Here is a 15,321-nt window from a genome sequence, read left to right as displayed (position 1 = left end):
ATTTATGATTACATCACTACACAATCTGTCTCTGCTTACATGGGGATATAATAAAATGCTGCAAAGATATAATAAATTAAATCCATATATTACATATGTATACACAAAAAATGGTACATAGAAAATGTTGAGCGTCAGTAATCGTCTGCATTCTAAGTGAGTTTAATTCATGTATTGATAATCGTTCATCATGTTCAACACATGATATGATGTATTAAGACCTGCTGCAATTTATATTCAAACTGCTTCCCCTCCAGGAAGATTTTTTTTTTTATTTTTGCAGCAAGAAAACTAATTGCTTGTTGGATTAGAATGACATCTTATTTGATAATTTCATTTGATTTTCAAAAGCAATGGTATCACACTAATATTACTAACAGCATCCAGCACTAGGAACAGCAGCAATAGATGGGTTATATTGATCAATGAATTATTGCTAAACAACTAATAAAGCAATAAAACACATTTCTGAACCATTTCTCAACCAATTAATTAAAAAGAACCAAAAAAATGAAGTTGCTCACAAATCAGACAAGACTGTGGATTTTCAAGCATGTTCTACCCACACAAGATTAATACTAGCATAACTATAAAAACTGATGTATTGTACATATACTCTACACTCACATACAAAAAATTGGGATCAGTAAGATTTTCATAAGCCATTACTCCCGGCTTCAGAGTCACATAATCCTTCAAAAATCATTCTAATCATTCTGTAATTTTGTGAAATATTATTATTGCAATTTTAAATAACAGTTTTCTATTTAATATTCTTTAAAATATAATTTATTCCTGTGAAGCAAAGCTAAATTTTCATCATCATTACTGCAGTCTTCAGTGTCGCACGATTCTTCAGAAATCATTCTAATATGCTGATTTATTATAAACGCTGAAAACAGTTGCACTGGTTAATATTTTTTGGGATCTGTGATACTTTTTTCTTTGATAGATAAAATGTTAGAAAGAAAAGTGTTTTTACAATGTGTTTTACAAAAGTGTTACAATAAACACTACTTTTCAAGTCTGAGCTCAGTAATTTTTTTCCTGTTTTTTAAAGAAATTAATACTGTTATTCAGCAAGGACATTTTAAATGTATAAAAAGTGATAGTAAAGACTTGCATTGTTAGAAAATATTTTTTTTTTTATCCATCAAAAAATCCTAAAAAATATATTACAAGTTCCAAAAAATATTAAGCAGCACAACTGTTTCCAACACTGATAATAAATCATCATATTACAATGATTTCTGAAGGATCATGTGACACTGAACACTGAAGTAATGATGCTGAAAATTCAGCACTGCATCACAGAAATAAAGTATATTTTAAATTATATTAAAATAGGAAACCAATATTAGAAATTGCAATGACATTTCACAATATTACCTTTTTTCTATATGTTTGATCAAATAAACAAAGCCTTGATGAGACTCCAAAGGCATATCCCTGATTTTTAAGATTTCATTAACTTAAACATCTTGGAGAAAAAAAAACTGGATATTTCAAGCTTTTCAATGACTGTGAAAACCCACAAAGAGACAGCTCACCCAAAATAATATATAAATTCTGTCATCAGTTCCTCACCCTCAAGTTGTTCTAAACCTCCATGACTTTGTTTCTTCTCCATATTTTTTGTATATTTTAAAAAAACAATGGGAACCAAGCAAAACTGGTCTTCCTTGATTTTCATTTGACATTCCAGAGAATAAAGAAAGCCATTCAGGTTTGGAACAACATCAGGGTGAATAAAGAATGACAGTATTTTCGTGTGAACTATCTCTTAGAGCAGCTTAGAGACCTACAGCAATAAAAATCTCAGTATGTGTGAACACCTCAAGTGAGCAAAGACTCGTTCCACAAAACACAAACAGTGACGTCTTAACACCGTAGCTGTGAAATTGCCTTTACAATCTGACTCAGATCTCATCCCGCTGGCTAAAATAACACTTGGGTGCAGACAAGGATTTATCTGTTCGTCCCAGTCCAAGCCAGCATGCAGAACATCCCTTAGCTGAGTGTTGATGTGCTGCTCCGACACATGACTTGCAGGTTGACCTCCCAGACACGACACTCTGACATAACTCAACAATGATACGATAGTCAAAGCTCTTAAAGTCTGGTAGGCTTGTGTTAGGAGTGAACTTGCATTAAGGACCACCTCAAGCTCTTGACAGGAAGTTTAAAAGTTGCATCTTCGAGCAGTTCCTCTCAAGAGTTTAGCAAATCTATCTACATCCTTCACCGTCTGATGTGCTTTTAACAAAAGCAGACTTGAGGGCAGTTTTCAACGAATGCAGAATAAAACAAGAGAGGGGAAAAACAACAAAGAAAGACAAAGGCAACAGACTGACAGGAAAAGGCAGACAGAAACAAAGATGATGACAAGAGCCGAAGTGAATGTATGAACAGGAAAAAATATATCTACAAAGAAACCGAGTGATAGAAACTGAACTGGGGAGAGAAATTCTAGTAAGACGTGTGTTTATCCAGCTGTGAGTCAGAGGCTGACCTTACAGTGCTGATGTCAATGGTTTCCGTGTCTGAGTTTATGGCTTTGAAACCACATTAACGCCTAAACTCGCTCTTAAAATATGTCTTGCCTATAAATGACATGGTAGAATGTCCTCTTTCAAACACCCATCTGCATTAGTCTTTTGGACAGATTTGTCAAAGCAGTGGCAGGGAGCAACAGCCATGTGATGAGTGGGAAAGCTAGCTGATAGCTCGCTCCAGACCTCACTGGGCCATGCAAACAAGCCAAGCAATGTTGAAAGCAATGTTGTTTACAATGTTCGGGTAAATCAGCCAAAAAATTGCTTGCTTAGATGTCTCTGCACATTAAACTGGGATAGCAGGAAGCATTTTAACGCTGAAGACAAACTCATGGTGGGTTCCTCATCCCAGGTAGACTGTACTGTCCCTCTGCTTGGTCAGCAGGGGGTGAAGTAAGTCGAATGGCAGGTCAGACAGGCAGATTATCCTGATCAGACGGTGGATTATCCTGTCTGGCAGAAAACAGAACTAGTAGTGTCTACTGTAAGGTCCTCATTAGCTTCCAGACAGTGGCTAAGACTGTCTTGCTGGGCCGTGTAGTAAGTTCTTGTAAACATGGTTTTGGTGAGCCACAAGCTAATAAACAAGCATGTCTCAGAGATTCACTCAACATCTCCCAAAAAACAAGATGTTATTGTGGAAGGTTGTTTTCTAATTGTTGAAATATGTAAAATACTATGATCATGCTATTATATAACACAATTTTTTTTTAATAACTACGTATAGTTCAGATCAAAAGTTTACATAGACCTTTCAGAATCTGCAAAATGTTAATTATTTTACCAAAATATGAGGGATTCAGGGAGAGAAAGGCAAGACAATGATTAAAAAGTATTTGAATTGTATTTTTAAAATGAAAATAACCAATCGTTTTCCTAGATAAGACCCTTTTTCCTTGGCTGGGATCATTTACAACCGCATTTGGGATCGTTTGAAGCCACATTTCAACTGCCTTTTGGAAATTCTAAATTGGGGCACCATATCAGTCCATTATATGGAGAAAAACGCAGAAATATTTTCCTCAAAAAACAATTCTTTTCATAATATTCTGCACTTTTCATAATATTCTGCAGACAATCTACAGTGCCAAGAACTTATATTTTACTTAAAGTCCATGTGCCACACCATGAAAAGAAAACACATCGAAAAGCTAACACAAAAACAAACAGGGCAGGGTGACCAGTGTATTCCGATTCACAAACAAATGATTCTTCTAACCCTAATGGTTCAAACACACTAACAAAGCTATCAAGATGAATCAGTCTGACAAATGCTTCCCTGTATGAGCTACATCAGCCAGAGTGGTTAATGAATCAACATCTGACTCATTCTGTCGCAAACCTACAAAAAAAACTTTGTGTACTTAAGGTTTGCAAAACTTAGGCCTGGTTTCACAGACAGGGCTTGGACTAAGCCAGGATTAGGCTATAGTTCAATTAGGACATTAAAGTATATTTTATAAATGTGCCTTAAAAAAAAACATTTCTGGTGTCCATCTTGAGACAAAACAACGGCACTGACATATTTTAAGATAAGTCAGTGCAAGTTTCTTTCAGTTGAAACAGCTCAGACTTGCATTTTAGCCTTTTCTGTGAAACTGGGGGTTAAGGTTTGCATAACTACGGAGTTATGCAGCGCTCAGGAATGGTTTAAAAAATAAGCGCGGCAGAGAATGCCTACTCCGCCATGTTGCTATCAAATACAAAAGTTGCCATGCCAACCCGCTACTATAAACAACTTGCAGCGCTTGCTCCTCCTCCGTGGTCTTCTGATTGGTCAACTATTTTGGAACTGACATTGATGAGCGGCACTGCACGTTAACTCGACATGGCATCTTAAATGCGCTACTCACATGCGAGACACTGCAAAAGACGCGAGCGCAACAATCATACACGTCTGTATAATGCCGACTAGACATGCGGTAGTATGTTTTTATTGGAAAAGTATTAACAGGACTTTAAAAAAGCGAAATAACTGACATGGAAAAATTACATCAGTTAGAGGTTCTGAGTGCTTCAAGTGCTCTTTGTGAGCATTTGAGTGTGCGGTTAAAAACTAGTCTATAGTGTCATCTGCTGTTATAAACTAAGATCAGAATTGATTCCAGAGATATTTTTTTCATGACGCCCCTAGCAGTAAGCCTATAATAACTTTTTCATGTCATATCTGTCATATCTATAAACAGAGAAAAGTAGCACCAGCCACTCTAACACATGGCGTAGGAGTATTGTGAAGCTGAAAGTTATTTGTCACAATGAGCAAGAAATACTAACCATGAACTATGCAAAACCTCCAGGAAATCAATAGTTGTAAAAACAAAGACACTCCAAAAAGGGCAAAGTCAGCACTGGTGCTCGCTGACAGTTTTCTGGAGATTGCGGACAGAAGCCTAAGGCAAATTGTGCTTGTTCACATGAGTGACAATTCCATAGTGCGAATCAAAAATGTGATCTGAGAGAAGCACCAATGTATCACGAAGCCCGAGAAATGAGAGAGCAAGATACAGGGCAAGCAAAGTCAGAGTTCCGCTTTTAATTTTATTTAATAACCACTAGAGGGCCAAAAGTTATATAGTGTAGCTTTAACAAATAACAAATCTATTACAAGATCACCCTTCTCCATCCATGCCACCTAATCTGACTCTGAATTTGGGGGGGGGGGAACACAGCCTTAAGGTTTCTGACAATTGCTCCCATGGCAGTTTGGCTCTACACTGTTATGCAACATGATAGTCTATGGAAGACATCCAGCTTCTCATCCCAGTGCCCAATGAAAACCTCTAATCACATATGATGCCTCAACCTGGCTGTAGTCCAGCATCACACGACTTCACTCTCTGGCCAACAGGCTACAATTCAACCAGCAGTCACCTCGCACAGACAATCAATGCCGAGCACCAAAAAGCCTCTGCAGGCCATAAGAAACAATAACAGAAGGGGTCTAAAAGAACAAAGGTCAACTGCATCCATTGGTGTGGTTGGTTGGTTGGCGTTTTAACAACATGCAAGCTTCCTTGGATATTTTTGTAGCGACTAACAAGTTGAAATACTAAAATATCCTTAAGAAATAATGGACTCTGATGTGAGCTTCTGTCAAGTGCATCTGCAACACTGAGCCAATCAGCATGTCCCACAAGCCAGGCAGTTTCCATTTTAGGAAAAGCCAGGAAGACGCAGGTGACAGATCCCCTGACCCAATCTAACATAAGGTGTCACAGGATTATTCCTGCAATAATAGACTCTGCCGGGAACAGCGATGCCCATTTAGCCATCAGGGGTGAGAGAATTCCATCCCTCCCAGCCGCCACCTCTGACGCAGCTATCTGACATTTTCAATCCAGCAGGGCACATTTGTGCCACTAATGAAGTCTGTAATGTCTCACTGGCGAGAAGCTTCACACCTCAGTCTGACACCGACCGCTTTGCCAAAACTTCACTTGAACCAACAGTGAGAAAATATCCAACAGGGACAAAAGCTTGAGGGAAACATGTCGCCAGGCGACAGTGCGGTTGGATGAGCCTGATAGTCTTGGCATCCCATTTCTATTACTGATAGTGAATGATAAACAAGCAAGCTATCTGGCCAAAGTGTCGCTACAGTTTACTTTAGCGAAAGTGATTTAGAGGCCGTTTCGTCTGAGGCTTTTTGCCATTTTATCTTCGGACGTCAAATGAACAATGCTGTTTTTGATAGTGCACAGGCTTGCATGCGGCAAAAGCTATGTTTGGGATTTTCTCTGTCCAGTTAATTATATTAATAAGACACAACCCTGCTTACGTAATCAGCCTTAACCTACTTTTCAAAGGCTGCATCTGGAGTGCAAAAGGACAAGAAAACCTTGAATGTTCACACTAGCGGCTCAGGCTGTTGAGGGAAGTTTAGTAGGACGATAGGAAACAGAAACAGGCCCATCCCTGAGTGATACGCTCTCCAACGTCTCCATAAGACCCAGACTGACATCATCCCGCAGCAGGAGCCCGGTGCTGAGAAAGCACAGGTCCAGGCTGGAGCACAGTTATTTTCCACTAAACAGAAATAAGACGGGGTGGGTTGCGGTTGCCATGGAGACCTAGACCTGGTGCTGTTTTTGGAAGGATGAGGTGCAAGCACATGGGGCGGTCAAGCACAAGATACAGCCAGGCACAAACAGTGTCCTTATGTTTATATGTCCTATTCCAATACTTGCATCCAAGATGACTGAAGCATTTATTTACTTAAAAACATAATTAAAAATGGAATTTTTGCTATTAAAAAACACTAAATAAATGCATACCATGAAATGGCACAGATCACATACCAGGGGATCAGAAGATGTGACCCACGGTTGGAGAGTTTAGTCGTTCTCCTGTAAGCATGAGCCAGTGAGCATCACTTTGGCCTGGCACAAGCAACTGCATTTCCCTCGTACCATCTGTGAAGCTGTGAGGCCACCTGAATCTGGGCCAGTTTGCTACAAACTCTCTCTCCACCATTCAGAGAGAGGCTGAGAACACAAATGCAACTATAGAGCAAATTTAGCCTGTCGGTCAGTAACCACTTCGGTCACATCAGGATTGGCTTCAGTGCAGTTACTACACAGCTGTTGGAAACGACGACCTTTTTTTTTTTTAACACCAGAAATCTCACATTAGCAATTCATCTACATATCATCATCCGAATGCCCTGTGTCACTTTAACAAATTCATTTATGCCTATCTTCTGTGTGCCTAAACAAGCATACATCTCTGCTATACAGTGTGTAAAAAGCAGGATGTCCTATAAAGCCACGGGAACTAAGGAGCCATCAGATTCAAAGTGCTGAAAACAAGCAATGGCTAAGAACTGCAGGGCAGCTCTTTTCAAGTCTAGGTCAATTGTTTTTGTTGTCAGTATGTCATTCATAGGTCAGTCAAAGAACACCACAAAGTGCAACAGTGGGGTTCTGGGAGTAAAAATCCCATTCACTGATTCTCAATAGGCAAACTGATTTTTACAACAACTTATAGACCTTTAAAGATAGACCTACTGTGAGCTACAAGGTTGTTAATTAATGGTATATGCTTTTATTGAAGCCATCAGCCTGCATTGATTTAACTTATTGTTATATAATCATGTTTAATGGTTAAAATTCCTGGTGAAGTCAGCTATGATTTTGCAAAAAAACACACCAATTAGAGAATCAAAACAAGCAAATCCTGCTAAACAAATTCTCTAGCACCCACCAACTCCTATGAAGCACTGTGACAAGTAGAATTTTTCAGGTTTCTTTGATCAATTTAAAGCGTCCTTGCTAAATAAAAGTATTAATTTCTATAATTTCTTTCAAAAACTGACTCCAAGCTTTTGAATGGTATAAGGTATAATGTGATCTTTCTATTCAAAGTATCCTGAAAAAAAAATTTACTTAACTGTTCTAAATATTGATAATAATAAATGTTTCTTGAACAGCAAATCAGCATATTAGAATGATATCTGAAGGATCTTGTGACACTGAAGACTGGAGTAACGATGCTGAAAATTCAGTTTTGCATCACAGGAATAAATTACATTTTAAAATATATATTCAAATAAAAAGCAGTTATTTTAAATACCAAACTATTTCACAATATTACTGTCTTCATCAATTTCAGCACAAATAGGTGCTCATAGTCATGTTACTGTGGTATTACTATCAACAGGCTTTTTTTCCCACGAGCCCTTTCTTTTTTGTGCCAAAGCCTGTTAGTGTGGTCTGTTTGATCTGGAGCTGACCCGACCAAGGGTTTAGCCAGATTTCACATTAGTGCCATTAGACATGTGACTACTAGAGCTGGCCTGCAAAGCTTTATGCTAGTGACTCCTGAGCAGCCTATTCACTTTTTTCTAAAAGAGTCTATTGCATTTTAAATTATAGGTGGTACTTCCTTTTTTGGGAATATCCACTTAAAAGGGCTGAAACAAACTATTTCAAATAATAAGGTTGTTAATGCGTCAGTTTGACTAAGTCGTATACATTTTCCAAATACACTATTCTTATTCATCAGGAAAATAATGTAACTTGGTATTTTAATGTAATATTGGTATTACAAGAATATCTGTGACAAGAGCTATTTTCAGTCTGCTGTGTTATGTTCCTTCTGATCATTTTATTTTTCTTTTCCAATGTAACAATATGGAAAATACAACAGATACTGCACTCTTGTGGTCTATTGCCCTGATTTAATGGATGCGTCCATCAATGTTTCACTTAAATGCACTAAGAATATCTTGTTTTTCTCAACAACCCTTGGTTGTTTTTTTCTAATCCCTATTAGCAGTGTTTATTGGAAGCAGAGAAATACAATTTCAGAATGTGTCAGAATGATGGAAAGCACTTTGAAACATCCATCAATGTTTTTTTTTAAATGACGTAACATTTTTCATTCACACAGCATACAAGTATGTTACACAATATAAACTTCTTAATACAGGTATAATGCTGTGAAATGACTAGTTTGAACTTTTATGTTCTGCTGAAAATTATTTGTTGATCATTTCACATTTTTAAGTTTCCTTTGAATGGGATGGTTAAAGGGTGAGGAGACTGTCACCTAGTTTTCACAGACTGGACCTTTAAACAAGTTTATTGGCAGTGTCTGAATGTTCACAGTTTAACAGAAGTTACTTCCAGAATTCACACAAAGCATTAGGTGTGTAAAGAAAAAGCATAAGGAAAAAGGCAGTTATGCTGCATGTAGCAGCACACATTTAAGTAAGCACCACAAAGAAATTTGATCTACAATTCATGACACAAACACCTTTATGTCCTGCATTACATAAAGACTCATATTTCTGAGCAGACCATATTCATGTCATGATATATTACACATAACATGCTACATGATATACAACATCCTGTCTACTTCAGCATTACACAAGTTCCTCATGTAATCACAGATCCCTCCCTGAGAAATACTAAACTAAAAGGTAAAATCTTAGTAATATAATGCAGTTCAGCAGGTGCATAACTACAAAAACACACACACACACAAAGTTGAGATACAGTTTGTTTTCACATTAAATCACATCACACGTTCAGACGTTAAGCACTTTCTTAAGATAAACTTAACACTCTCCAAAACAAAAATAATGCGCTAAATACACTAGCGCTGGTATGTCGTCGAAAAAAAATAACGTTAGATTTATCTCAACAAACTTTACATCTTCTACCTAGCTTCAGTACGCTAATGTAAAACCAGCACACTTATATTAAAACTTCGCACATTTCAACAAGTTTCAGTACAGAAAGAATAAACTGTACAACGTTACTTTTATGTGAAAACGACATTTCTGTTAAATGTTTCCTCTGAAACATGCGACTAACGTTACGTCTCCAGCTTTGCTCCATAGGGATTCAGGAACAATACGCGTCTCTTCCGAACCAAATCCTGTGAGGAATGCCTGAGCTATCTTTCTAAACTTTTCGTCACAGACAAAAATGTTTGTAAAACTCACCAGTTTCATTCAAAACTGCGTCTGTACAAAGTTGTGGAGGAAAACCTCAGGGTATTACTTGACAACGGGACCGTTAGTTTCAGTTACCGGTATCCTCGCGAGCTCCGGATTCTCCTCAGCACATAAATTACCCCGCGCGTTCATTGAGCTCTGTGATAATGCAGAGACTAGAGCTCGGACGGGCTGGGGGAGGGGCGGCGCTATTACCTGCAGCCCCTGCCCCCAGACACTTACAAAATGGGGGCGGGTGAACTACAGAGCAATGCCTACCCTTAAAAAGAGATGAGTTTATCCCTACAAAGACTTCGTTAAATAAAATATGTAGTTTTATAGCGTTTAGTTTTTTTTTTGTTTTTTTTTTAACTTTGAGGGTATCTATATGCTACTGTACACTTAAATGTTGAAAAAAACCTCAACATTTGATGTCTCATCTTGCACTACAAATTTTTGTTCAATTTCATTTAAAGGATGAGTTCACTTCTAAAATAAAAATGTCCTGATAATTTACTCGCCTCATGTCATCCAAGATGTTTGTGTCTTTCTTTCTACAGTGGCAAAGAAATTAAGGTTTTTGAGGAAAACATTCCAGGATTTTTCTCCATATATTGGACGTAAGGTGGCCAACGGTCCAAATTACAGTTTCAATGCAGCTTCAAGTGCCCTACATGATCCCAGCAGAGATATAAGGGTCTTGTCTAGCGAAACGATCCATCGTTTTCTTACAACAATAAAATTTGATATACTTTTTAACCACGAATGCTTGTCTTACACTAGCTTGAACTCACACATTACGTATTGATGATAAAAAGGTCACACGTGACGTAGGTGAAAATATCCAGTGTTTACAAAGCGAACGTGCAAAGAAAGTCAAACGGCCTTTACAAAAAAAGGTAGGGCTGTCAATGATTAATCGCGATTAATTGCGTACAAAATAAAAGTTTAAGATTGCCTAATATATGTGTGTGTACTGTGTGTTATTATCATGTATATATAAATACACACAAATTAATGTGTATATATATGAGAAATGTTATTAATATACAAAATGATTTTATTTATATATAATATAAATTATATAAAAATTATAATAAATACATATGCCTGTAAATATTTCTTAAATATATACATGAATGTGTTTGTATTTATATATACATAATAATTACACACAGTACACACATATATATTAGGCAAACTTAAACTTTTATTTTGTATGCGACTAATTGCAATTAATCGTTGACAGCCCTAAAAAAAAGGTAAGGTTTTGAAGTTGGAGGAGAAAATGAGATTAAGTTTTTTACCTACGCTACCTTTTTGAATCGAAGTACACAAACGAAAAGCTAACCACGCATTACCTTTCCAACATGATTACGTAATGCTCAAAGATGTACATGCACACCAGAGAGCTAGTGCAAGACGAGCATTTGTAGTTAAAAAGTATATAAATTTCCTTTTTCTTTTTTTTTTTTTTTTTTTTAGAAAATGACAGATCATGTCACTAGATAAAACCATTATTTCTTGGCTGAGATTGTGTCGAGCCCTTTGAAGCTGCACTGAAACTGCAGTTTGGATCTTCAAACCGTTGGCCACCAATAAAGTCCACTATATGGAAAAAAATCCTATAATGTTTTCCTCAAAAACCTTAATGGCAAGCGCTCTGCTGAACAGCCAGCTTTGAGCGCTTGAAAGCGCAGCGTTTTTTCAGTTGAGACGCTGTGGTTGCTATGATAGATAACATCCGCTGAAGTAATAGCAAATGCATCGCGAATTAAATGTTTCTCTAATCATTTTTTTTAAATGATCTAATCACATCATTTTTTATAACAATATTATGGCAGTCTGACAATTCCATCTCGTAAAGACGTAAATAATCAGAGGCAAGCAATAATAACGTCTCTATTGTTGTTCAGTCATAGTACAAGCAGGGTGTGATGGTTGGTCGGTATTAGTCCCGCCCCTCCTCCACTCTGATTGGATAGCTGACTAGAGAGTGACAGTGATGAGCACTGCAACTCTCGACGCCGAGGAAGAAATGCCCGAAGAAAGAGAAGAAATCCTGGCATTTTAAAAAACATGGCACACCCATTGAAAACAACTGGAAAAAAAAAAAAAAAAAAAAAAAAAACAATCGCTAGCATCAGGAAAAAACGCTTTGGTGCCTTTACAGTTGCCAAAAATATATCTTTTGTTTTTGTAATTAAAAATAAATAAGCAATATAGCGCAGGTGAAAAAGGTAATGCAAAATAACGGAATTCATTACTGTCCACAAAAAGTAACTTTGTAACACAATTAATTACTCTTTTTATGGAGTAACACAATATTGTTATGCATTACTTTTAAAAGTAACTTTTCCCAATACTGGAAGAGAGTTTATACTGGTTTCTGTTTTAGCTGTCAAAAATCAATACATAGGCTAGATATAGCATAATTTGTTTAATGACATTATATTCTTCAGACCCGAACGACAGGCACCAAACACATCTTTTAAAAACAGCAATTTTACAATCCCTGACTGTTAACTGACTGCTGATTGAATGAAAATAACATGGTGTGGGGCAAGTTACTTCCTCCACCCAGAGATAATTAACAGGGCCATAAGAACAGTTTAACCTGGAGAGCAGCCAGCAACTCCCATCAAGACTCATGATTAAAAACATATGACGAGTGGAAAGACTTAAGTGTCACAGATTGAGAAACTACTTATATTACACAGAAAAATATGACTAAAAATGTATTCACAACTGCTTAAAGGGATGGTTCACCAAAAAAATAAAAAATTCTTATGTAATTTTCTTACGTATCTTTCCTTTGAAGCTGCACTGAAACTACTTATATTACACAGAAAAATATGACTAAGAATGTATTCACAACTGCTTAAAGGGATGGTTCACCAAAAAATAAAAACCTTCAAGTATAACTACTTCTGTGCACATAAAATATGATATTTTGAGAAATGTCTCAGTGTTTTTTCCATCCAGTGGAAGTCATTGGTCACCAAAACTGTTTGATTGTCAACATTCTTCAAAACATATTTTGTGTTCAACAGAAGAAAGAAAGCCATTTATTTTCAGGAATTTATAACAGAATTTTTGGGTAAACTATCCCCTTCTCATCAAGTTTATGCTAACCAGTTTACACTGTAAAATATAATCAAAATGCATGTAATGCACAGTCATTTCCATTAGCCTATCAGAGTATGCAATGCTTTTTCACAGTGAGCCAACTGATATAGTTGGTTTTCAGCGACCACACAAAGGAAGGAAGGGAAGGGAGGGCCAGTCTACACAGAACTTTACATTGGCAGATGTTAAAGGCTTTTCCTTCTGAAAAAACAGACTGATGTGGTGCCTGTAATGATCTTTTAAGCATGAAAAAGATTTGACCACACCAAAGCATGAGGCCTATAAACCACAATGAAGGCAATTTCTGACATGCATGCATAGTATTCAATATACATTTTGTCTCAAACAATTTAACTAATCATTTCACAAGCCTACGACGACACGTTGGAGGAAGTGGAATAACAGGATAGTGCCAAACATACAATGGCATTTTGTGTTGTCAGTGATTTTTGAGATGCTTGTGCTGAATAAACCAAACCGGTTCAACACCATTCCATTACACAGAGAAATTAGGTTACTGTTCTTTCACATCACTGAAGAGAAATGGAGGTTAAACTGTAAAATACAATAAAAAGCATGTACAGGAAAGCTGTAGAGCTTGAAGAGGAATAAACAACGCCTGAGAGAATCAAACACAAACCACAACAAAAAACCCACATTATGATTATGAGGGAAAGCAGGAGATGAAGAAAATCCCACAATCTAACATAATGACTGGCAACATTTCACAGAAAATAGCCTCCACAAAAATAATAATAACAATAATAAATTAAAAGAAAACAACAACAATATTTTAGCAGTGTCAGTTTAAACAAGGAAAAGCAATACATTTTCCCACAATGGGCTATTCATTGAAAAGACAAAAGCTTGCATTCAAACACAAAAGGTTTCATTCACAATGCTCGCACTCTTAGTTCCACCACTAGCTTCCTCCCCCTGTCCCAAAGGCATGACAAATTGTTTTCCTAGCTTCACAAATGCACTCATTAATGATGATTGTCCCCCCATTATTGTCCCAGTAGAGGCATTTGTGTTAGGTTAGGGAATAATCCTAGCAAACAAGACTCAAAATCATATGGTTACTCATACCATTACGAACTCACTACTAATGAACCATTCCAGTACTAATGTTTTTGTTTTGTGTATGAATTTGATTTCTGTTATTAAAATCATACCATATTACACGCAATATATCAATCTGCCTTTCTAAAATAAGCCAACATGCTAGTAATGACCAAGTGACAAAATCAATTAATTCTTATAAGAATAGTGTAGTGTTACTTAAAGAGCAGTTCATGTGAGTTTTCAAAAAATATCTTTTTTTGCAGTTTGTACATAGCTATCCTTTAATGTAAACAGTCTGCAAAGCTTTTAATCAGAAAAAGTGCATGATAAACAAAGATACAGTCTCTCAAACGAAAGAGTCAACTCAGAGCCGCCTTAACAAGACGTTATATTTTCGAATCTTTTGCCTGTTACCGATATACGTCACTAGGTAACACATTTGCACACATTTCTGTACAAGCAAGTTTGTTTTTTCATTGCCGAAAGATGATGATTTAAAGAATCAGTGGTTTAAATTAATTTCTTTCCACGATAACACAGCAATACAATTCTAACCTTTGGTTGTGTGCTTGTCATTTTACACAGGACTGCTTTTATAATCTTGGCTTTTATGTTTGATGGTTTCTAATCTTCTTTATTTGGACTAGCAAGCATCTCCGAACCACAACCTGTAAGTACGATTGATACGTTATGTGTACATTTTCAGTTGAGTGCTCAAAATAAAAGACAAAAAAGAAAGTTGTTTGTGCTGATATGTTGTATACCTAGTGCAGCCTTAGGTTTCCAAGTAAACCACTATATTACTGTCTTACTAAAATAGTTCTCATAATTCGCTGTGAACCCACTATTTCCTAGAACGTGTTGATTAATGTAGACTGTCGTTGTTCTAATTACTTTGTGTAATAATAAAGAATGCAGACATATTTTGGTTTACAAACTATGTTGTGTCATTGGTTAGTCACGTCAGCACTCAGCTACTGTATCCACCGCTATTGTTTTGTTAAGTGTTTACAGTTTAGCAGCTAAACTTTAGCTGTGGGCACGATTCGCTTGCACAATTGTTCAAATGTTTTAATGCCATTATTTTAGGAACAGATTGGAGCACTATATTATTGCTTTAGTGCATGC

At 36.7% G+C, this 15,321-nt stretch overlaps 1 protein-coding gene across 7 annotated transcripts in view; it reads right to left on the bottom strand.

The window, feature by feature from the left end:
• usp54a (ubiquitin specific peptidase 54a) overlaps positions 1-15,321 on the bottom strand; it is a 66,784-nt gene that overhangs the window by 39,268 nt on the left and 12,195 nt on the right. For 5 of the 7 annotated variants that reach the window (XM_051126048.1, XM_051126052.1, XM_051126051.1 and 2 more), the window contains exon 1: positions 10,009-10,166. The exons of the other annotated variants lie outside the window; for them this stretch is intronic. The gene's annotated coding sequence lies outside the window, so the exon portion shown is untranslated. Of the gene's footprint in view, positions 1-10,008; positions 10,167-15,321 lie in introns of those variants that run through there. 7 annotated transcript variants of the gene reach the window in all.

This window comes from Labeo rohita, chromosome 13 (assembly GCF_022985175.1).
Source record: "Labeo rohita strain BAU-BD-2019 chromosome 13, IGBB_LRoh.1.0, whole genome shotgun sequence".
NCBI classification, from domain to species: domain Eukaryota; kingdom Metazoa; phylum Chordata; class Actinopteri; order Cypriniformes; family Cyprinidae; genus Labeo; species Labeo rohita.
The sequence above is the reverse complement of the archived record's forward strand: the minus strand, read 5'-3'. Positions and strand labels throughout refer to the sequence as shown.